Source organism: Petaurus breviceps, unplaced genomic scaffold (genome assembly GCF_028583685.1).
Source record: "Petaurus breviceps papuanus isolate PSGF00001 unplaced genomic scaffold, PetGlider_PUasm1.0 90594, whole genome shotgun sequence".
NCBI lineage: Eukaryota > Metazoa > Chordata > Mammalia > Diprotodontia > Petauridae > Petaurus > Petaurus breviceps.
The window spans coordinates 4,679,730-4,704,440 of NW_027187281.1; the positions used below are offsets into that span (position 1 = coordinate 4,679,730).

The window sequence follows — 24,711 nt, forward strand, 5'->3', positions numbered from 1 at the left end:
GGATCACTTCACAACTCCACAAACAATGTATTAGTGTTCCAGTTTTTTCCCACATCCCCCCCAACATTTATGATTTTCCTTTTTTGTCATATTAGCCAATCTGATAGATGTGAGGTTCAGAGTGATTTTAATGTACATTTCTCTAACCAATAGTGAATTAGAACATTTTTTTCATATGACTATAGACAGCTTTGACTTCATCTGAAAACTGCCTATTCATAATCCTTTGAGCATTTATCAATTGAAGAAGATAATTTTTTGTTGCAGCTGAATCACATAAATTGAGAGAGAGTGAGAGAGATAGACAAAGAGAGAGACAGAGAGACAGAAAGAGAGAGAGAGACATAGAGATGGAGAGATATTTATCAATAGTGGTGATTTTCCCTTAAAGTAAGTTAAAGGTAGGTTATTAAAGTGCTACCTCTTCCCCCATTCCTTTTCTTGTTTTCAGAGATATTTTACTACTAAAAGAGGGGGAGATGAATTGTATGATGTTATTTCTCTCAAAAGGGAACTCTGGCATTCTTAACTAGACAGGGTTTTAAAATGCACTGATAGCTATCTTAGTGTACTAAGATTGTAAGTGAAACCTCTTTGTGAGATATGACTTGATTAATTTTCTTGGTAACTGATTCTGACTTGCCTTAGAACAGCTAAAATATTTGTTTTATTTTTACTTAAACAGAACAGAGAAATTCACTGTTCTCAGGGAGCAATAAAGACACAAATGAACAAGACCCCTTCACTATATTGCCTCAGTTTGATTTTAGATAAACACAAAGGGAGAGAAAACAATCCAACTGTGCTGCTATTACAAATGCAAATGAGGATCTGAAAACTTGCAGAATAGTGGCCCCTTATGTTAATTTGTGAAAATGCATGGGTTTGTCATACAAAAGTCCTGTGAGGCAAATGCTCAGTTCCATGCTACAGAGCAAAATCAATTTATTGTAAATAACTTTTACAGGTCTGTAGATATTTTAAGATAACCAGAAATAACACAGTTCTACAAAAGCTACATTGTTGTTACAACTGCATGTTTTACCATGTTTTCAGAGCTTGAGATGAATGTCTTTGACAGGACTTTATAAACTGTAAGTAGCTATAGAAATGTAGGATATGATGAACATTATAATTTTAATATTTATATTGTTATGGAAAATGGTAGCCTGCTATAGGGCAATTTATATTCATGCTTGATGGAATTATGATCTTATCAACATAGATTCACCCCCCTCTGATGCTAATCATGCCTTCACATCCTTTATAATTCTTGCACATGCCTTCCTATAAATGCCCCAAATAAGATCTAGACTGCTTGATGACTCAGTTGATAGAGTGCTGGACCTTAATTCAGAATAAACCTTAGTTCCAATCTGACTAGATCTGACTAGTCAGATCCTAGCTAGTTGTATAATCCCAGGTAAGTCAACTTCTATCTGCCTCAGATTCCTTATCTGCAAAATGGGATAATAATTATTACCACCCAAGGTTGTCAGAATCAAATGAGACAGTATTTAAAAATTGCTTTTTAAACCTTAAAGCATTATTAATTATTGTTCTTGTTATATCTGCCTGACAAACTGTAGGTCTTCTATTATTTAAGGGAACCAGTAGATAGATTAGGTTGTCATCTGTTAGCCATTGCTTTTTGTTATATGACTGGCCTCCTTTTGAAAAAAGATACACATACATACATACATACATACATACATAAATACACGTACATATACTTGTATGTATGTTGATGAAATATTTTATATAACTTCCAACCCAGAAATAATCATTGTTTATAGGTTGCCATAAAAATGCATCCAACATGCAACGTGTCCTTTTGGCTACTTAAAATTTTGATTCTTAGGAGATTGTGGTGTTCCCTAATTATAGCCTTTTTAAAGATTGTAATCCCACATTTTAATCCTCCTATCATCAGTAGGAAGATATAAGAGTGAATGATGGGATTTTTGTGTCATCTAAAACACCTCAGTTTCCCAGGTTCCAGTCTCTTCTCCTATTCAAATCTGGAACCAACTCATTTTCCACCTGAAGCATCTGTTCAAGGTGTATGTATTGATGCAATTGACTTCATTTTACTTCAGCTAAACAAGGACTTATTGTCATGCCTACCTCACGTGTGACCTCTGTAGGACATTATGCTAGGTGCAGGGAATGCAAAGAGAGAGTGGAAACCAGCCCAGACTCTCAAGGAACTTATGTTCTGCAGGAGAAATACAACATGTGGGCAGATCAATAAATATAGGATGTTTTGAAGAGCAAGAAAACCCTTAGAATGAAGGGGATCAGGGATAGCTTCCCAGCGGAGGTGACACATGATTCATCCCATGAAAGCAAAAGCTAAGGATTCCAAAAGTGGGAGGTGAGACAGAATGGCACCAAAGGTCCAGAAATGGACATGGAAGGCTAAGTTGAAGGAACGTCAAGCAGACCAGATTGCCTGGCACGTAGAATGAGCAGAGGGGAGCAAAAAAAATCAGTCAAGAAAGGGAGCCAGAGTCAGAACATTTAGGGCCTTAAGTATCAGACTGAAGAGGTAGTATTTTATCCCGAAGGTCATAGGAAGGCATCAAAGCTTCTAGAGCAGAGGAGTATTACACTCAAACCTGTGTGTAACTGACAAATTGATATAGTAGGTATCCAACCCATAATCTAGACAACAGTCTTACTTTATTCACTTGGATTTTCCTATGTGAATTATTAGGTCAAACTCTGTTGAGTCATCTCAAACTTCATTGCAGGAATTCTTTAGTATATATGGATTTGATAAAATCAGCATAATGTTATCCACAAATGTGATCATTTGAAGAACCTTACCATCTCTAAGGAATGCCTCTTCTATTTGGATTCTGCATAGATTAATTCTTTTTGATAGTTATAGACACCCTTGGTAAGAATGCATCTCCCTTTTTCATGTCTTGCTTTATATCCACGATGAGAATTTCATTGAACAAAGCTTTCTTTGAATTTTTATCTCTCAGGAAATTTTATATGACCTTAATGAGTCAGCTTATTGGAAAAGATACTGTAAGGCAAAATTTTGCTCCTTTGATTCAAATGCTTGTTGGAATAAATGAGCTACACGATTCTTAGCAGCATTCTTTGTGCCATTTTCTGATATTCTCTCACAAATAGAGTGGAAAAGGAAAGAGGCCACATGGGATTGTGGATCATTTCCTGTTTTGCTTTGTTTTGTGGATTTCTAGGGCCAGTGAATTCACCAACAAATGGATGGTCTGCTGATAGTGTTTTTTTTTGCACTTGATAAATCTGGTCCTGGAGGACATAATCTATTGCCAGGACTATATTCAAAGCCTTTCCAGCAGGGTAGAACCTGACAGAGCTTATCCTCCAACTATATAGACTTTAAGGACTTAGGGTCAACTCCACAGCATAATACAAAATCTTCACATACATCAGTAGTATCTAGCATTTATGTAACATTTTATGTTTTACAAAGCCCTTTATATGAGTTAGCTTCATTGACTGTATAACAATTCTATGAGGTAGGTGCTATTATTTTTACCATTTTACAGATGTGGAAACTGAGGTTGAGAGATGTTAAGTGACTAGTCTTGGATCACACATCTACTAAGTGTCTCAGGCAGGTTTGGAATGCAGGTCTTTCTGCCACCAAGTCCAATTCTCTATGCATTGTACTACCTAGCTAACGGCCATAATTGATTATTAAAAGGGAACAGTATTTTGCAAATGATGTTACACAATGAGACATCATATTTATAACTATGTAATTGTATAAAAACTGTAGAGCAGAGGTGTCAAACATGAGACCTATGGGATGCATGTAGTTCAGTACTCTTGAGTGCAACCCAAACCAGATTAGAATGTAATTAGGAAACATTTAATCAAATAAATATAAAATACAGTAAAACATAGTTAATATGATATTTTTAAAACCAATTCAAAATGCAGCGCCTAGGGATCCTTATATATGGATTAGTGGCTCCTGTTCCTATTTGAGTTTGACACATTAATGTCAAGAATATAAGATTCCACTGGCTAGCACCCTGTAACATGATTCTTACCTGCCTACCTCTCTAGTCTTAATTTCTTGTTCTATTTCCCATTCTTTATTCCAGTTGAACTATTTGACTTTTCCCCAAAACAAAATATCCCATCTCTTGCCTTCATGACATTGAAAAAGTTCCTCATTAGAGGCAGCTAGGTGGTGCAGTGAGTGAATAGAGCACCAGCCCTGGAGTCAGAAGGACCTGAGTTCAAATGCGACCTCAGGCACTGAACACAAAAACTGGCCATGTGACCTTGGGCAAGTTACTTAACCCCAATTGCCCCTCCAAAAAGAAAAAAAAAAGAAAAAGTTCCCCATGTCCTGAATATACTCCAATTTCACTTTTACCCCATAGCATAATTAGCTTAGGATAAAATCTTGGCTCAGGCACCACCTCCAACATAAGGTTTCTCCTTATTTCTCCAGTTATTATCATAGTCTTCCATTTGAAACTTCTCTGAATATACTTTATTTTTACTTACACATACACATGTGATATTTTTCTTATAGAATACAGATTTCTTGAGAGTGGGTATCATTTTGTGTTGATCTGAAAGAGGAACATTAGTATGTCCTGCTCTTATTGTGTTACTAGCTATGTCTTCTTGCAATTCAACTAATTTTTCCTTTATGAATTTGAATGTTGTCACATTAGGAGCATGTAGACTTAACATTGATATTGGCTTGTGGTCTATCTTTCCTTCAACATAATGTAGTTTCCTTGTTTATCTTTATAACATGAATTTTCATTTTTACATTGTTTTATATCATGATTACAGCTCCAGGCTTTTGGGATTCACTTGATTCATACTCAACCCTCCCATCTCCCATCTTTTAATTTTTATTATATGTTTGTCTTTGCTTTTTAGATATTTAAGCAAGAGGTTGTGGGGTTTTGTTTTCTTACTGAATGTCATTTTTATTCTATTGATCTAATATTTACTCACAATAAAAGTTGTTAGGATTATGTTTTCCTCCACTTGTCGCTCTAGTATTTCTTTTCCTGAATTAGGATTTTTATTTTACTGTTCCTTTCCTATTAGGACAACACTTTCTCTCTTGATTAGTTTTGTTCAGGAGTATGCTGATAAATGTTTAACGATCTCATTGTTAAAAAAAATTGTGCTCAAGACACACTTTAAGTTTAATTTGCATTATTAACATCTTCCCCATAAACTTGTCTAGTTAATCAATAAAACAACAAATAAAACTTCAATTAGTAGCATTTGCCAATTTCTGAGGTGAACACTGAATTTCTCAGCCAACACTGAAAATTTTTGCAGTTGGCTTTGGTTTGAGTTGGTTAATCTCCTTTAAGGCAACTTCTCCTAGGCTCTTTTCCCTCTCTCCTCAAGTCCTATTTTTTGCAGATCATCAACTTTTTCCCTAGTTTTGGAGCTTTATTTAACTTACTGATGATTTTTCTTTCTCTTTTTATTTAATTATTTAATTCTTCCTCCCTTCCCCTTTTCTTACATCTCCCTCCCCATCAGTTAAATTGATTATTTCCAATATCTCCTCTCATCTCCTTTGCTTGCTAATTTCCTAACTTCCTTTATTTCTTAGTCTTTTCTTTTATTATTGCTTTCTCTAGGAAAGAGTCTTTACTTTGTTCTCTTCATTACTTCTCTTTCACTTTTTCTAAACTTTTATCCTTTGGTTTAGAGTCTATATACTTATTTATTCCTACTTTTGTCTTCTTTTATTCCTTATAGAATTAGAACTTTTAAAGTAACAAATGACTTCTAAATGTTTAAACAATTTCTGTGTCATCGTATTGTAGATCTTCTCCCTTCTCCTTTATTTTTTCTATTTGTCTTAGTCTTAGAAGTGTAATTCATGAGATAGATAGTGAGGATAAAAGTCTTACTCCATGGTAGAAATCGCCTTGTGTTCCAAATTGTCTGCTTCAGTTCTACCCCTATTTCTCCCTCCACCATGTTTTCTTTTCTATTTGCCATCTAGTCTCCTTTCAGGGTTTGTGTTCTACCACCCTTCTGGATGCCTGTTGTCCTCAAAAACTTTAATTTCCCTTCTTCAGTCACACTGTCTCAGAGCAAGTGACATGTTGTGTACCAACTGTCTTCAGATTAGACCCATTATAAAGTCTCTATTTCTGATAATAGAATATATCTCCTCTCTACCTCTGGAATATTCTTCAGTTCTCCTTAATTAAGTTGAGATTTCTCTCATTATTTCTCACTGTTTTACTCATTTCCTTTGCTACCTTACTCATTTTCCTATAACTCTCTCCTTGCTAAGAGATTATGGGAGTTATCTTCCCTTCATTGTTTCATTTCTATCTATTGCCTTCCCTCCTATTTCATTTCCAAATGCCTTTAGGATAATTGAATCTAGTTGGATGTCATTCCAAGACTTCTGCAGCTTTCCTTCTCCTTAACTGTTTTTCACTGTCTTTTGAAATGATACTGATTGTAATTGTTGGTCATCTACAATGTTTGGCAAATGGCTTTATACTTTAAACCAGTGTTGCCCTTGACAATCCTGTCTCCTGAGTTGCTAAAGTACATTTGGTATTTGCTGATGGAGAAGGCTTGAAAGCTCTTTTGGCTTCATAGTTGTGGCAACTATTTTGTCTTAATTAAAAATGAGAATGTAGTTGATGTCATTTGTCCATATCTCATTTTTTTAGTTGACATCATGTTTAAATGGTCTGGTTGAAACTGCTGTAACATTGTGCAACATCGTCTAATCTTTATCCTTTCTTTTAATTTGGCATTGCCTTTAGCCTTTTTTCCTTATCAGTAGATGATTCATAGGTCTTTGATTTAGACAGGAATGTTATGTCTGTAAGTAGTTATTTCCTGTCTGTTAAGATGGGTCATTTTTTCCTTTTTTTAATGGTCTTGGATGCTTTCTGTATCTAGCACCTTCTGCCTCCCTTCTTGAAGAAGGGGATTTGTGATGCCACAATGAAAAGCAAGCCATCAGGCCTTGCCTGGATTTCCCCAAATCAGAGAATTTTTTTTTTCCTATCCTGGCTCCTAGACTTGAAAAAAAAAGAGAAAAAAATTAAACTCATAATTTTCTAGTTACCTCCAAAAAATTCAAATATACAATTCTTCTGCATCCCTAAAGAGAACGAATCCTCCTGGGGTGGCTAGGTGGTGCAGTGAATAGAGCACCGGTCCTGGAGTCACAACACAAAAACTAGCCGTGTGACCTTGAGCAAATCACAACCCAAATTGCCCTCCAAAAAGCAAAATAAATAAATTCTCCTTCCTCCCACCAAGCCAAGTATAAAGAATGTGGGAAAGATGAGGAAAATAGAAAAGGGGGGAGGGTTTAAAGACTGATGCCTTAAGTTTGTCTCCATATTTATTTGCTTTGTCTCATTTAGATTTCAAGGACCTTTGAGGCAGTATTCCTTTATGCATTTTGTGTATAACACTCATTTCACTAAGTATTTTTTTTTGATATTCCACATTGCTTGAATGAGTTTTCTTCTGGGTTATGGGAATTTTATGAATTGTTTTGCTGGAGTTGGGTTTTTTTTTTTGTTCTTTTTCCTCATCTTACTCTTCCCTCTTCCCCAAGTCTGTCTTCTAGCAAGAGGTTCTTCCCTATAGTGTCTTTTCTTCCTTGTTGCAGATGTGGTACCTTCCACCAACTTGGAGTATTAGGCAATGTACCATGAAGTATATACATTTGAGCTACACCCATTCTGAGCTTCACATAAGAAATAAACCCTATTAATAATCATTCACAATTAGATAACCAAAATGAACCTTTTATGCAGGACATATTCCCTGGTCAGACTTTTTTCAGAAAAAAATTTGCAACAATAGTTGAATGATTTAGGGCTAGAGATTGTAATGAAACCCTTGTATTGGTCTAGCCGTGCATCTTGGAGCTATTGCTTGGACTCAGTTAATCAAAAAGGATTTACTGAGTGGGCATTAAATGCTAGACACTGGGCATATTAGTACAAATACAAGACACTGCCCTTAGGGACTTTTAGTCTATTAGTTATAGCATTAAATGTCCTTGGGTAGGTGAATATCCTCTCTCTATGTCTGTCTCCTTCCCTCTGTCTCCTTATGTTTCTTTTTCTCTGTCTCTCTCTCTCTGTTTCTCCTTCTGTTTCTTTTTCTTTCCTGTGGTCTCTCCCTTCTATCTCTCTCTTCTCCTGTCTCTATTCTCCACCTCCCCCCCCCAAGAATCAATCAAGGGAAACTATCCCCACCCATTTGGTAGGGGAGGCAGAGGACTCTATGGCAAACAATCTAGATATTCTCCAAAGGTCCCTCATGGGTACCTCCACATTATCCAAACTCAGTATGCTCAGACAAGCCCAGGTTATGCAAAAATACAACATGATACACAAGATTACAAAGGAAACCAAGGGTTAATAAAAATAAAGATGTGTTTTTTTTCCCCTTTCAAGTTAATGGACCATTTGAAACCTATTCATAGAACCCTTGAGGGTCCATGGACCCTGGTGAAGAACCTTTTGCTCTAAACAATTTAAGCCTATGGCTGAAATAGAAAACACTATTAGAGTCTACAAGTAGAAGTTCCCATATGTAAATTATCTGTAAAATTTCTGGTTGATAATCACAACAGTACATGGATACATACAAGAAATATCCTGGATTTTCTGCATGAGAGTAAATAAGAGGGATTAAAAGGGATTAATATGGTTTGCATGTCAAGGTTTCAAGTATTTGACCTCCTTAGATTAAGGTTTTCATGTGAATCATAAAATGTACTTTGGTTATTTTATCAGTGAAAGTCTTTATTGGGCACATTTTTTGGTGAGTTTTTATGAATGTGCTGGTTCAAAGGCCCTCATTAGCAAAGACTGTGAAGATGTGTGTGTGTTTGTGTGTGTGTGTGTGTGTGTGTGTGTGTGTGTGTGTGTGTGCAAACTGCACCAAGCTGCCCCTGTTTCCAGGTCTTGAATTACTTTGTGCCTTCCCCATTTTGTATTCCTGGAATTGTTTACATGACTCAGGAGGAGTTGCACTGTTTTTCTTTGTTGCCATTGGTTAAATGTTGATGCTATTCTTTTAATTTTTGATGCTTTGCTGATTTATTTATGTTGCTATCACTTCCCAATAACCTCTATCCCAATAGAACCCTCATTCGCAATTAAGAAGTATTGAAAGGCAAAACAACCTGACCAAATTGGCTACATCTAACAGCACATATCTCACTCTGGGCCTGTAGCCACCCACTTCTCTACCAAAAGAAAGATAGCATATTTCAATGCTCAGTTCTTGTTGGGCTATTTCTTAGTGTTATGATGAATACTTAATGGATTTATCAAATTTATTGGAAGAAAGGCTGGGAACAATATTCAGTCTTCAGGTCACTCCAGTCTAGGGATATGTTTCCCAAGCAGCATCTAGGCATTTCTTGGTTAATGCAAGTTCCAGTACTATTGGGCCCTAAGGGTGATTATGCTGAAGAAATGTCACATTTTACTGTGTGTGTATGAGTATGCACATACATACATGTAAACATATACACTTATACACATGTATATATACTTATGTATGTATGTATATGCACACACATAAATACATACAAACACACACAATACATTTGCCTGGTAAGATATACAATTTGACTAGAAAATGAACAATCTCTAGTAACAGTTCCTTCTGTTTTTAGGAAGTAAGATGTGGGCAACATATCAATGATATTGATATGAACAAAAGTTCCCCATCCCCAGTGGATTATTAAACATCTTGAACTAAATGTTCAGTAACCATTTCAAACTCAATATGTCTAAAATAACATTATTTTGTGCCCAAACTCTTTCGTATTATGAACTTTCTTATTGCTTTTGAGGGTACTCTCATCATCCTAGATAGCCAAGGTAACAATTTCAGTATCGCCTTCAACTCTTCAATCTCATTCAGCCCATAAGTCCAATGTGTTGTCAAATCTTGTTTGTATCTTCACAACATCTATGTATTACTTTCTCTCTACTCCTGAAACCAACATCCTAATTCAATCCCTTGAAGATTTCATAATCTGACAGAAGTTGATTTATACCTAAAAATTAGGAACTCAATTGGCAATTAAAAATTGAAGTTAGGAAGACCTAGCTTTCCTAGTCTGACACATGCTGGGAGAATGAACCTGAGTGAATCACTTACCTTTCAGTGAACAGGTAACTCTAAGATAATAAGTTGCAGGGAAAGTAAACATCTGAGTTGATAAAATTCCTAACCTGGAGTTCCATACACTGATGAAAGCATAGCTTTGTTAAAAACATTTCAAACATCATAGAGGACAATAAAAAGTATAAGGCAATATAAGACAGAATAGATTAGAATACTAAATCATATTGGGAGACCAGAAACCTTGGGAGAGGCAATTGTGTTGAAGTCCATCAAAAAACATTTCTAAAATGCTTACTCTGTTCCAGGCTAAGGTCTGGGATCCAAAGAAAAGTGAAAACTTGGTCATGCAGAATGGGTTGGAATGGGATCTCGGAGGAAGCCAGGGAAATCAAGAGACGAGGTGAGAAGGGAGAGCACTGCAGGTACGCGGATACCCATACGGGAATATAATGGGGAGATGGAGTGCCATTGTGAAGGGAACATCAACAAGGCCAGTATTATTGGATTAAAGACTATGTGGAGGGGAACTCTGCTCCCTTTGGAGAAGCCTGAGCAGATAGGAAAGGGCCAGATTGTAAAGGGTTTTAAAAGCTAAATGGAGGCTTTTTGGTCCTGGAGATAATAGTGAACCAATAGAATCTATTGTATGTGGGAGTTATATGATCAGACCTATGCTTTAGGGTTGAGGCAATGAGACCAGTCAGAAAACTATAGAAATGGTCCAGGCTTGTACCAGGGTGAGAGTCTTGTGAATAGAGAGATTGGATATATAGGTGAGATGCTGTGAAGATTTGGCAACAGATTGCATATGTGGAATGAGTACAAGTGAGGAGTCAAGGTGACACCGACGTTGAAAGTCTGGGTGACTGGGAGGGTGGCGGTACTCTTGACATCAATAGAGAAATTCAAAAGGATGGGTTGGGAGGAAGGAAAATGATTTCTGTTTTGGACATGTTGAGTTTTCAATGCCTACAGGGCATCTAATTCAAAATATCTACAAGAAAGTCATTTATGTGGAACTAGAACTCAGAAGAGAGGTTAGGACTGAAGGACAGAGTGATTAGAGGTCAAGATGAGGATGAAGAACAGGATTAGGGGTTGTAAGGAAGAAGGAAAGATGTAATGACAAAAGATTATGGACAGATAAAGGAGTTTCAGAGTTTGTGGACAGAGAAGTGGAAAATTGTGGGTGATGCCAAACAAGGATATAACCATCTCTATGTGTAACTGAGATAGAGTAGGTCATAGGGACTGAGTAGAGAAACATTTTCATAGGGGTGGTAATTAAAGCCAGGGGAAAGGTGAGATGACCAGTGAGATTGTATAGAAGAAAAAGAGAAAAAGGTCTGGTACAGATCTTAGGAGATACTTTTTTTTTTAAAGCAATTGGGGTTAAGTAACTTGCCCAAGGTTACACGGCCAGTTATTTTGTGTGGGTGTTAAGTATCTGAGGCCTCCAAGGCTGGTTCTCTTACTCACTGCGGCCACCTAGCCACCCCGAGATACTTTCAATTAATGGGTGTATCAGGAAGAAGATTCAGCCAAGGAGGAGTGGTCAGACAGGTAGTAGGAAAATAAGAGAAATGCATATCAAGAGACTATCCAGGCTAAGATAGTGATTAACAATGTTAAAGAATATAGGATGAAGAGAGAAAAAACATTAAATTTGGAAATTAAAAGTTCATTGGTAACTTTGAAGAGAGTAGTTTCAATTAAATTATGAATCTTAATGGAGATTGCAAAAGCTTTAAAAATAGTAAGAGGAGAGGAAATGGAGGTATCAATTATAGATTTCTCAAGGAGTTTAGTCATGAAGAGAGGAGAGATCTAGAATGGTAGTCAGCAGAGGTCATTGAATCAAGCAAGGATTGCTTTTTTTTTAAAGGATGAGGAAGCCATGGTATATTTATAGGTAATAGGGAAGCAGCCAGTAGATAGGGAGACATTTAAAATGAGCAAATAGGATGACATATTGGGTAATTTGCTGGAGAAGATGAGATGGAAAAGGATCAAGAATGTATGTTGCCTTGGCAAGAAGAAGGGCCCTCTGCTCCTGTGAGATGTGGGTGAATAGAAGGGATGGTAAGAGATGCTTGAGTAATGTGACATGAGGAAGAGGGAATAAGAGGGAGCTCTTTACTTTTTTTGTGAAGTATGAAGCAAGGTTCTTAGCTGAGAGAGGTTTTAGGAGTGATGAGATTTGGAATAGACACTAGTGAGTGTGATAGTGGATCAGCTAGGGAAGTGTGAAAGGATTCCCTTGCTGAAGTGTGGACCCAAGAGATATTATTAAATATAAAATTGTAGTAAGCCCAATTAACAGGGTTTTGTATTTTTCTTTAGCTACATTCAGCAACATGTGAATAGGAGTGAGGGTAGCAGATGGGAGGACTAATCTAAGATTGGGGTTTGGCAAGGCATGAATAGTTATATGACAATGGGAAAAGGTATTCAAGTGTAGAGGATAGTATAGCATTCCTCAAAGAGTAGAGACAGGGAAGGGTAGTGAGTGTAATTAATATAGGAGTGATGGCCAGGGGAAGAACTGAGGGACAGAGTGATTAGAGGTCATGATGAGGATGAAGAACAGGATTAGGGGTTGTAAGGAAGAAGGAAAGATGTATGACAAAAGATTATGGTCAAATAAAGGAGTTTTAGAGTTTGTGGACACAGAAGTGGAAAATTGTGGGTGATGCCAAGATCAAGGATATAACCATCTCTATGTGTAACTGAGATAGAGTAGGTCATGGGAACTGAGTAGATTGGGGAAGTAGGAAGTAAAGCTATTTGAGTGAATATTAATATGTATATTGAAATCTCATAGAACTGGAGCAGGAATTGAGAGGGAAAGAAAGACTATGAGCCAAACATTGAACTCATCGAGGAATGAATGATAATAGAAGACCTCAGTTCAGATTGTGGTTCAATCACTTACAACTTTTTGACCCTGGACGAGTCACTTTTGCTCTGTGGGCCTCAGTTTCCTCATATGTAAATTGAAACTGGACTAGATAACCTCCGTGGTTCCTCTTAACTTTAAAACTCTGATCCTATGATTCAGAGAAGAAGACATCTCAGTATGCTTAGAAAACAGTTTCTCCAAAATGGTCAGTACAGGAAATAACCTTCATACAACAGAAGTTACCAGTGCATTTTTTTCCCCACATTTCATTAGGAATGAAAAACTCTTGCTGCAATATAAGAAAACCATGCCCTCCCTCTTACCACATCCTGCAAACAAAACAGACCCACAAAGATATGACTTCACACAATTTCAAATGTAAAAAGAAATTTAAATAGTAAAGATGCTCTGCCCTTTACTTCTTCATTCTGGATCATGCACGTCACCCTTTTCTCAATCCAAGAGGGAGTCTGATCTGTCTATCTATACTGGCCCAGTATTAGAACTGTAATGTCAAAGTGCTGATCTCTCTCTTTCCAGGCACCTGATATAGATGATTGTTATTATTTTGATTAGTTGTCAATCTGGAGAATGGAAGCTATAAAATGGTAGCCTAAAAGCTAAAAATAAATCAATACTCCATGATATACTTTGTTGGAGATAAATGTTTCAGGTCCTGAGTCTTTAAAGCAATAAATATTATTTCTGGAAGTAAGAGAGCAACCCAAAGGAGGAAAGATGTCTCTGAGATGATGTGTGAGAAATAAAATGTTCACATAATTTTGACAAGATACATGAAGCATGTGTGAGATTTGGGAGACCTCACTTGGTGTTTTATAAAAGGAACCCCTCCATCTCAGTCCCTCAAAGTGCTTCTTCCTTACCCTTTCTCTCATCAGTAAAGACATATATGCAGTGTGTGTGTGTTTGTGTGTATGTGTGTCTAAGTACAAGTATAGGTGTGGGGGAAGGGTGGTTAAAGAAAGGAGGAGAAAACTGGGAAAGAAATAGAAAGAAAGATGGGGTGTGTGTGGATAGGGATGGGAGGATGGGATTGAAGAGAAAGTTCCAGTCACAACTACTTATACAACCACACAATGGATAGGTAGTGTTGTGTGGTGGATAGAGAACAATGAATGTAGAGTCTGAGGCTTTTAATCACAGTTCTCCTGCTTATTATCTATATGACATTGGGCAAGTTGCTTTTCTGCTCTGCATTTTCCTATATTGTAGTACTGTATTTTTCTGCATTGTATGTTTCTGCATTTGGAAAATGAGAAGGTTGTCTAGATTTGTAGTTAGAGGAGTTTGGATTCAAATCCTGGCTCTGTAGATTACTACCTGTATCACCTTGTGTGGGTCGTTTTCCTTCTGTAGGCCTCTGTTATTCTTCTTGAAAATGAGGGGATTGGACTAAGAGCCCTTTCAGCTCTAAATCTATGATGCTGTGACCCAGTGATCTCTAAGGTCCTTTCTGGCTCTCAGTCTGACCTTCCCAGATTTAAAGGGCCTTTCAGGACTTAATCCTATCATGTATGTTTATGTACAATGTATAGCCCCTAGACTAACAGAGCTGGAAGGCACTTTAGAGATGATGACTCATTTTCAAAATGTCATTTTACAGATGCGGAATAATGTTGGTTTGAATTAGCAGTATAAATCTAATCCACTGTGGTTAAGTATACGCAGTATAAATCTAATCCACTGTGGTTAAGGTTTTGCAAGTGAGGAGTTGGTACCAGAATGATGCTTGCAAGTACAGGGATTTTTCCCAAGAAAATTCAGCTCAACAAAAATTGCTGCTATGTGTAGGCACTGTGCTAGGACTGTGTGTGTGTGTGTGTGTGTGTGTGTGTGTACTCCTGTATTTAATAGACACATCTATAAAGGAGAAAGCCATTTTAACAAGGGAGTGATACACACGTAGGCACACACATACACAATGTTAATTATTCCTTGTTTGCCTGTGGCCACTAGCAACTTTTTCACTCTTTCCCACAGGAGAAATTAAAGATTCCCGTGTCTTTTCTATAGTTTTTTCTCCTGCAGTTTTTTTCAATTCAACTTTGAATCTCCCGTTAAATCCCTTGTCATCCCCCCTCCTCTCCCCTTCACAGTCTGACTGGTTTAGGTCCCTGCTCCTATTAAATGTTAGTTCCCATGTCTTCCATCCCTCCATTATTGATCTCTTTCCTGAAGCTGTCAATGAATCCTGTTATTGGCGTCACATTCTGCTGTCAGCGGGGTTCATCTAGTGACCGCCAAATTCTGGCTCACTCTTCTTGTCTTTCCCCGAAAGGAAGGCAGAGACATTAACGGCTTGATGAAGGAGAGGAGTCTCTGCAGAGGTAGTATGTATTTGCACTGGGTAATTTTTCATATTATTAGCAGTATAAAATGATGATTTAAATCCTCTAGGCATTTTTATTCACTTGAAATATTTGAGCACCATAGCTACTTTCAAAGAGAGATTTTTGGGGTTGAATAATGACTCCATTTCCAGGTTGTATCACAGCTGGTGTCATTTATCTTTAATGAAATTTTTTTCCTTTAAATTTTTTTCTGATAAAATTCTCCCATCCCCCTCCCCGTTCTCTACCAGCTTCTGTTAAAATGTGGAAGAAAAAAGTTGGCATTTAATATTTTCTTCCATCCCTTTGCCTTCCTTCCTTAAGAATATGTAGGAATTTGAGTGTGACATTGTTCATGAATTGGGCATAATCTGTCTTTCTTCTTTTTGTTCTGACTTGCAAAATTGCTTACTTATTAGGTCTTTATTTTCCAAGTATTTTACCCTGACAACTTTCACCAAAAGGGTCTCATTCAGATTTAGGTTTGTTAACAGGGGAAGATGCCCAGAACTTTGGAGTGGAACATAGGCTTACCTCTCTCTGATCTACCTTTGACCTCCTTTCTGTCTTGTGCATAAAGAGAGGTTTTTGTTGAAGCAAATAATATGAATGTTTTGTGTAGTGATGACTTTTTTCTGAAGGGTTCAAAGAAACAGAAGCTAGGTGGTACAATGGATAGAGTGATGGGCCTGGAATTGTGAAGACTAATCTTCCCGAATTCAAATTTGACCACAAACGCTTACTAACTATGTGACCTGGAATAAGTCACATGGCCCTACTTGCTTCAATTTCCTCATCTGTAAAATGAATTGGAGAAGGAAATGGCAAACCTCTACAGTATCTTTTCCAAGAAAACTCTAAATGGAGTCACAAAAAATTGGCCACATCTGAAAATGACTGAACTGACCCAGAGAAAGAAGGGAATTCTTCCTTATGAAAAAAGATTAAAACATATTTTTGATACAAAACTCTTTTATTGAACCTAGTCCATATAACTTTATGCTGCCATAATGAAAGGGGATAGGGGTGAGTTAACCTCAACAGACCATACCCTTGGAAAAAGTAGTTTCTAGTTCTGTCAGAGGTTATTGAATTCTTCTTTTTTTGGGGGGGTTTCCAATTGAGAAATTTATTTAAACCAAATAGGTGCCTCATTGTCTCTAATCTTAGAAGAAGGTGTTGGGCCTCTTGGCAGTAAAGCCTGGCTTGTGTTGGCAACGCAGAACTCTGTGGGGCAGAGGGAACTTGATTTTGGAGTCGTGAAACTGCTTGACTGCGGGCCGGCGGCATTTTATGGCAGGAATTTCTTCCACTGTCATGATCTGGATGGAGTGGGCCCAGGCATGGTGATGGGCTCCCATATCTCGGTAGCACTGAGTGATGGCACCAGCAGTGGTCAGGTCCCTGTACTCTCTGTACATGTTGTGGGTCCCACTCCTGGAATTATAACGCAGCCAGATGCCAAAGTTCTTCACTCTAAGAGGGGACTTTTCAAAAACCTGTCCTCAGTATACGATTTCTCCAGAAGACTTCTTCATCTTTTTTCAGCTGGGAAACGAAGTACCAGAACTGGGACTTCGCTACGACATGATTAGGAGCAAAGATCCACATTCGATAAAGAGGCAGCACCAGGCTCTTGGGAGTGGGCAGGGAGCCCCCAACCATCTTATACTCTCTCAGTGTGCCCGAGGTCTTCACGGTGCTGCTGCCTCATGCCCAGCCAACCCGCAAAAGGTGGTTATTGAATTCTTTATCAGAACCACAAATGAGACTGATCTCCATATTCTCTAATAGATCTAGTCTTCTAAATTCCAAGCTCTTGTGATTTTAGAAATAGAAAATCTTGGCAGATGGCACCAAATAAGTCACAGGCACAGAGATTTCTCTGTGAAAACAAGGCTATGTGTTTATTGGTCCCAAAGGATTAAAAGATACTTTGATCACTTTGAAAGAATTTTAGTAGCAAAACAAATATGTCAATCTACTAGCTAACTTGTTTGCATAGGGAACTCTGACAAAATCTTGACTCTGCTCACACAAATAAGATATAAGGAAAGGAGAAGAATGTATAATTTTTGTAGTATAGGATTTATGGCCTGAGCACTCTGAAATTCAAAACCTTCATCTTTCCCTCTCATCTCCCCCCTCAATTATAAGATCTGAAAGTAAACCACAAAAAATTCTCAGAGTCACAAATTAAAGCTCAAAATTCCTTCTACCTCCTAATGTTACGGCCCGGGAGGTAGAAGAGTGGGGTAATGGGCAAGACTTTGCTTCTTTGATTTTGGGTGATTTACAGAACATGGCTTGCTTCCTGAGTTCTTTTGTCTTGTGGGAGAATGAACTATCTCTCTGGGTTGTAAGTAGAGTTTCCCAGGTACGATACTATTTTGAGACTGTTCCTTGGTGCAAAATCAGTCCACAAGTTATGTTTTTCTTCTGTCCTGCCCAAGCTGACCCTCTTTCACTCCATAGATCATTTCCTCTCTAGAGAAAGAATGATTCTGTTTCCCAAGTCAAAATGATAGGAACATTTGGAGAAAATGGTAGTGATAGCATTGCAATACTTTAGTTTTTGTAATAAAGAGGGGAAAAACAGGTAGAGTATGACCCAAATCTTAGGAGTTGGAAGACCAGATTTTGGTGATTGGATAAATTATAGATATTCTATATCTTTAAATTTTACAGGGAAGTTGATTCAAGAAGAATGATATGGTCTTAACAAGTTCGCTATCTTGGGTATGAATACCTGAAGAAATCCACAATTTTAGATGACATGTACAGAATATGGAAGAAAAGGCAGGTAACAGGATAAATACAAGAAGAGAACAGTTTGCTAAGAATAATATCACAAATGATAAAGCTGAAAATAAGGTGAGGTTGATGATGATAATAAAAATAATTTTTTCTTAGCTGTATTGAAAGAGAAAGATCAAAGAAAAGATAGTACCACTGATTGGGAATAGATATAATGGTAGAGAGAGAGGACAGACATACAACCCCCCCCCCCCATTTTGCCTCCATCTTCTCTGCTAAGGAGATTGCTTTTCAAACAGGGAAGTATTAAACAAAAAATTATATTCAAGAAATTAAAACTAAATCCAAGTGAAGAGATGTAGCTAGGGAAAGTAGCTAAGTGTCCTTAATGTATTCATCACCATTCCCAGGTGAACAATATCTCAGGATACTAAGAGACAAATATTCAAATACAATTGCTGAACTACGGTTTGTGACATCTTTGAAAAATCATGGGGAACAGGAGAGGTATTAAAGGATGTGAGAAGGCAAATAGCCCAGTTCTCAGAAAAGGGAAGAGGGTAAATAAGCTAATAAGCTTCTCTTGAATTCCTGAAAAAATTCTAGAAAGCATTATTACAGGAAATATTTTGAGACTTTAGATACATCATAAATAATCATGAATAGGTTATACCAGATTTATATAATTAAAAAAATTCTTGAACTAGAATCAAGGAAGTGCCATAGATATTATATGCCTGGATTTAAGTAAGGAATCTGGCAAAGACAATCTCAAGGAATTTTTGTGGACATGAGGGACAGATGTGGACTAGATGTGGACAACAAGTGATTGGATGATTGGACCCAAAGAGAAAAGGACTGTGAACTGAAGAGTGAGAACCTTGGATTGAAGTTCTGACTTTTCTATTTACTATGTCTATGATCTCAGACAAATAATTTACTTCTTTTGCCTTCAGTTTCCTCATCTATCTATCAAATGAGGAATTTGGACTCTAGCTTCCCTTCTGGCTCTAGCATTTTATGATTTAAGTGATTAATGGATTGAAATCAACCTGGAGAAGAGTCTTTGACTATACCCATGTCATTGGCCCATTTAACATGCTAAAATGCTGCTACAAGGAATAGTCCAAACATGTGTAAAACCATTCCAACCAACTTGATATCCTTTCCAAGTGGAGAGACATAGCAGGAAAGGATAACAATTTTTTGGAGAACAAAATCATTTGTGAAATGTTACAGAGGAAGATGGCAGAAGATTTCAAGCTGTATTACCTTATAAAAAAGCTGAAAGTCAGTTGAGAGAAAAATGAGACTCCACAGAGCGTAGCATGAGACCAATCTATTCTAGGTCATCTTACAAAGAACTGTCAAGCATGTGGTTCTCAGGCTAGATGTGGCCTAAAACACTCCTGAGTGTGGCCTGAACCAGATTAAAATGTAAGTGGGAAATATTTAATGATATAAATGAAAATACAGTAAAACATATTACATTACTTTTTAAAACCAAGTTAATATATGGCCCTTATGTATGTGTTAGTGGTGTGTGTTTCTGTTTGAGTTTGACACCACTCATCTTAATAACATTTGTGGATGACATTAGAAATAGAACACCAAAGAGAAGCTAAATCACACAGATCTATTGATGTTTTTATAATGATCTATTTGTATCAGTGGCAATGGCATAATGATTGCACTTTGACTTCTTGTTCTTTGTCTTGAAGAGGACCAATGACATGAAGGCTTCAGACAGGTAGGATACAAATGGTCTGTTTGAACATTTGGGGAAGATGTCTCTAGATTTGTGCATCTCATGTTTTCTTTTTGCTACTGTGATTCTGCTTTGCTCATAGAGCACGGATAATGCCTTCTTTGATGCGGGCACACCATGCTGGGCAGTCTGGTGCCAGTCTCCCATGTCTCACAATCGATACTAAAGTTCTTTAGAGAGACCTTGAGGGTGTCCTTTTACTACTTCTTCTGACCTCTGTGTGAGTACTTGCCTTTTGCAAGTTCTCCCTAGTCTTTTAGTTAAATGTAGGTTTGGCAATAGGGCTACATGACCAATCACACATTTTGACTATACTACAATCAGAGGAAAGACCATTTTGGTAGTAATGCAGTATGTAAACTAGTAATAATCCAATGTATTGGAGGGGTAGTCAGGAAGAACTGTTAGGAGACTCTTTCAATGTTTCAGGTAAGAGATAACAAATTCAGTGAGGATGGAAGGGAAGAAATGGATATAAGACAAGACTTGATTGGATATTGGGTCAAGGGAAAGAGGAGAAGTCAGTGTCTCTGAAATTTTGTCCCAAACTAGTGTTTTCTAGAGAGGCAGCTAGGTGGCACAATGGATTAGAGTATCAGACCTGGAACCAAGAAGACAGTTTACTGAGTTCAAATTTGGTCAGAGATATTTACCAGCTTTGTGACCCTGGGCAGATCACTTAACTCTCTGTAAAATGAACTGAAAAACCCCAGATGGGATCACAAAAGAGTTGAATATGACTGAAACTAAAAAAACCAAAAGTGTTTTTTTTAGATATTTGGCTTAAGTAAATGTTCACAGTTATCTGTTTTAACTCTCTCTGATCTACTTCTTATACTTTCCTTGAGTTTTGTACCCAGACACCTTCTTTCACATTTCTTCAGTGTCTGGGCACAAAATAGTTCATCCATTGTATAGACTTCTAGACAAAAATTATTGCACATTACCTTGTCTTCTTATGGTGAATTACCTTATACTTCTCTCCAAGCTATGGAGAAAGTATCTGTTTATCCATCCATCTATCCATCTAGCTACCTACCTACCTACCTACCTATCTATCTATATCAATAGAGAAATAGATATAGACATATCTATCTATATCTATATTTGTCTATATCTTTATATCTCTTACTATGCTTTTAAATACATTTTATGGTTTGATGATAGGGCTGATGGGGATGCTCAATGCCATATTTTCCCCCAGGCTTATAAGAGCAACCCATTTGGAGAGTAAGAACTAACTAGCTAAAAATAAAGCTTAAATGTGATTTCTAAAGAACTAGCTTCAAGGCAAAGCTGTGAAGCTTAGGAAAACTTTGGGAAGTAGTCTACTGGAAAGTAAACTAGCTCTGATGTCAGTGAATCTGCCTTCAAAAGCGACCTCTGATGCACTCTCTGTGTCCTTGGGCAAGTCCCCCAGAGCCTCAGTTTTCTCAATTACAAATGAAGAGGTTGGACTGGACAGCCTTGGAGGCCCCTTCCAACTCTAGATCAAGCTATGATCCTATGAAGATGAAGCAGTAGCAGAAACAGGGGCTGAATAATATTCAAAGTCTAACTTGTAAGACTGGTCATTGTAAAATTTTAAAAAAAATTTTAATTTATTTTATTTTTAATTTATAGAATAAAACAACCATTTCTATGACATAATATAATTAGAAAAGATGATTGCACATGAAACTACAAATCTGCTATGCACGACTTGCTATTCCTTTTAAATATACAACAAAATTATCATGTGAATTTCTTTTTCTTTTCCTTTTTTTCTTCCCTCTCCCTTCTACCTCTAGAGATGACTACCATTAGACACAAATAGGTGTGTGTATGTGTATAATTATTACATACAAACTTCTATTTATCAGTTGTTTCTCTGGATACAGATAGCATCTTTCTTCACATGTCCTTTGTAGTTAATTTGGGTATTTATAGTAGATAAAATAACATTTACTCAAAGTCATTCTTAAAACAATATAACTATTACTGTATACACTACTCTCTTGGTTCATTGTAAGTTAATGCCAAACCTCTGAGGAATTAGATTTTATTTAAACCAGAGATTCCCAAACTTATTTGGCCTACTGCTCCCCTTTAAAAAGAATTTACTCAGCGCACCCTGGAAATCTAATTTGTTTAACCCTTTAATTGTTTTTTTGAAATTTGTATCATTTCAAAAATATTTTTTGATTAAATTTAATAATTCATTGTAAATTTTTGAGTTTTCTTTCCTGCATTGAAATTTTGATGATGCAGTATTATGTCATGTATTTCCTGCATTCCATGAATGCTAGACTTCCTAACAATGCACAACGTGCTTGCCTGCAAACACTTACTTGTTAAGACCTGTGGGCAGACAACCACTGATTGGTTATAACTTGCATTTTGTGTGTTTATTTGGAAAATAATGTAATCACTGTGACTTTAACTCTGTTGCACAACAAATGAAACATGTATGAATGTTTTTTCAAAATTTTCTTCTCTTCTTTCCTTATTCTTCCATTGTCCCCTTATTTTTATTTAATGCCCCTCTGTGGACTTTGAGTCAGGTAGATCTGAGTTCAAATCCTGCCTTAGATGCTTGCTTAACTATGTAATCCTAGGCCAGTCACTTTACCCCTCTCAGCTTCAGTTTCCTCATCTATAAAATGGAAATAGCAATAACTTCACAGAGTGGTTGTGAGGATCAAATATAAAGTGCTTTGCAAACCTTAAACCACTATATAAATGTTAGCTATTATTATTGGGGCAGCTAGGTGATGCAATGGATGAGTACTGGACCTGGAGTCAGGAAGAACTTAGTTCAAATCTGGTCTCAGATACTTACTATCTCTATGACCCTGGACAAGTCATTCTACTCTTTTTGCCTCAGTTTCCTCATCTGTAAAATGAGCTGGAGAAGGAAATGGCCAACTATCCCAGTATCTTTGTCAAAAAACCCCAAATGGAGTCATGAAGAGTCAGACATGACTGAAACAACTGAGCAAAATCAAATGACTGTTATTATTATAACTTGCTTCTCCTTTTCCCCCATAGAACTCAAACAATTGCTGACTCTAGTCTTCCTTATCAGTCTCAGCTCATTCAGAGTTTGACACTATTACAGGACTGTTCTACACCCTTGTGTTTATCCTCCCTGACTTGCTCTTGCTTCCATTTTTTCTATGTGACTTAAGCATCTAAATTGGTTGATGAGATCCTACTGCATCTATAGAGATCTCTTAATACAATTCCTTATTTTCATAATTATTTCTCTTTTGAATCTGATTCTTGAAATCTTTTCTGAAATGACTTCTACTGCACAATTTTTTTTGATAGAAAAAATTACTAGGTTATTTACTGGTTCCAGATGGAGGTCAATACATGTTCCTGGGTTACAGAATATATGTGGGGAAAGGGGTCCTTACACTTCTGACCTATGTTAGGAAACGAGACCCAGGGAGTACTATCAATTATGTCCCACTTATAGACAAGACAGAGGTGAAGCCTAGTCCCAGTGTTGCAGAGGATGAGGGGAGGGGAGGGTCTTGGAAGGATTTTTTTTTTCAGAGTAAAGTCATGTCCACAGGAGATGGGAAAAAATTCCAAGGGGAGAGTTAGTCAGAGAGGTCCCCATGTTAGAAGAGAACATATCAGGAATACATGTTCCTAGCCTAAAACCAACACAACCAGTGCTACCCATCAGAGAGGTGGGGGGCAGACCCTGGACATTCTCTAGTCTATCAGTATTGTAGGTGCTCCCACAGTACTGAACTTCTAGGTTATCTTGTGGCACAGAGAAAGACTACATGGCTTTGGGAGAGGCCAGGTGGCTCAGTGAGTAAGAGCACCGGCTCCAGTGTTGGGATGACCTGGAGATCAAATCCCGGGCTCAGATACTCAGCACCACACCCAGAAATAATAACTGGCCGTGTAACCTTGAGCAAGTTACTTAACCCCGATTGCTTAAAAACAAAAAGACTACATGGCTTCTCTCACTCTTGAATTTGAAGAGGAAAAGGCTTGTTAATTGGAAGGGATGGTAGTAATTAATGATAGCAGAAGGGCTGGGTCTTGCTTTGGCAACTTATATACCAGGCTTTAGCTCCATCTAGATGAAGTTTTTCTGAGTGATTACAGACTTATTACTTGGAAACAACTGGCCTAGACAAGAGAACATACAGATCTGATTCAGTCTAGGCTCTGTACCTGTTGACCACCTTACCTCTGTTCACCATGGTTATTTTGTGCCTTTCTCTGTTTTCTGCCCTGCTCTATGCCTAGGTCCCTTTCCTGATGAGTGTCTCCAGACAGAGATTCTGGGCATCAGCAGGACGCCTTGGGAGGAGCACACACATGCCTCTCATAGAATTTTATTCTACAGTAATCTACCTTCACTTTCACTGAACCCTGTGAAATATGCTACTCTGAAATAAGGGAACATTTGAGATAATGCTCGTTGTTTCTATTTCTTCTCTAATATAAATTCCAAGATGGACAAGTCATTATATTTCTGCCCACCCCTGGTATCCATTTCCTATCATTTTCACCACAGCAACCAGTTTTTCCTTGTAGATAAAAACCAAATAAAGAAGTAAAATTAATTCTTCTCATTGATTTCTTTAAATCTTGAATTTATTATCATTAAGGCAAGTTATCAAATTATTAGCTATACCGTTTTCATCAGAGTTGCCCCATAGGTCTAGATAATTGAAATTCTTTACTCCATCATGACTCATACTCAACTTGTGATCTCTTCCTGAAACTCCTCTCTCTCAATCTCTCTCTCTCTCTCTCTCTCTCTCTCTCTCTCTCTC

At 37.4% G+C, this 24,711-nt stretch overlaps 1 pseudogene; it reads right to left on the bottom strand.

Annotated features, from left to right (window-relative positions):
• Positions 1 to 16,548: 16,548 nt before the first annotated feature.
• LOC138142607 (large ribosomal subunit protein eL20 pseudogene) lies at positions 16,549 to 20,068 on the bottom strand (annotated as a pseudogene).
• Between the last annotated feature and the right edge of the window lie 4,643 nt (positions 20,069 to 24,711).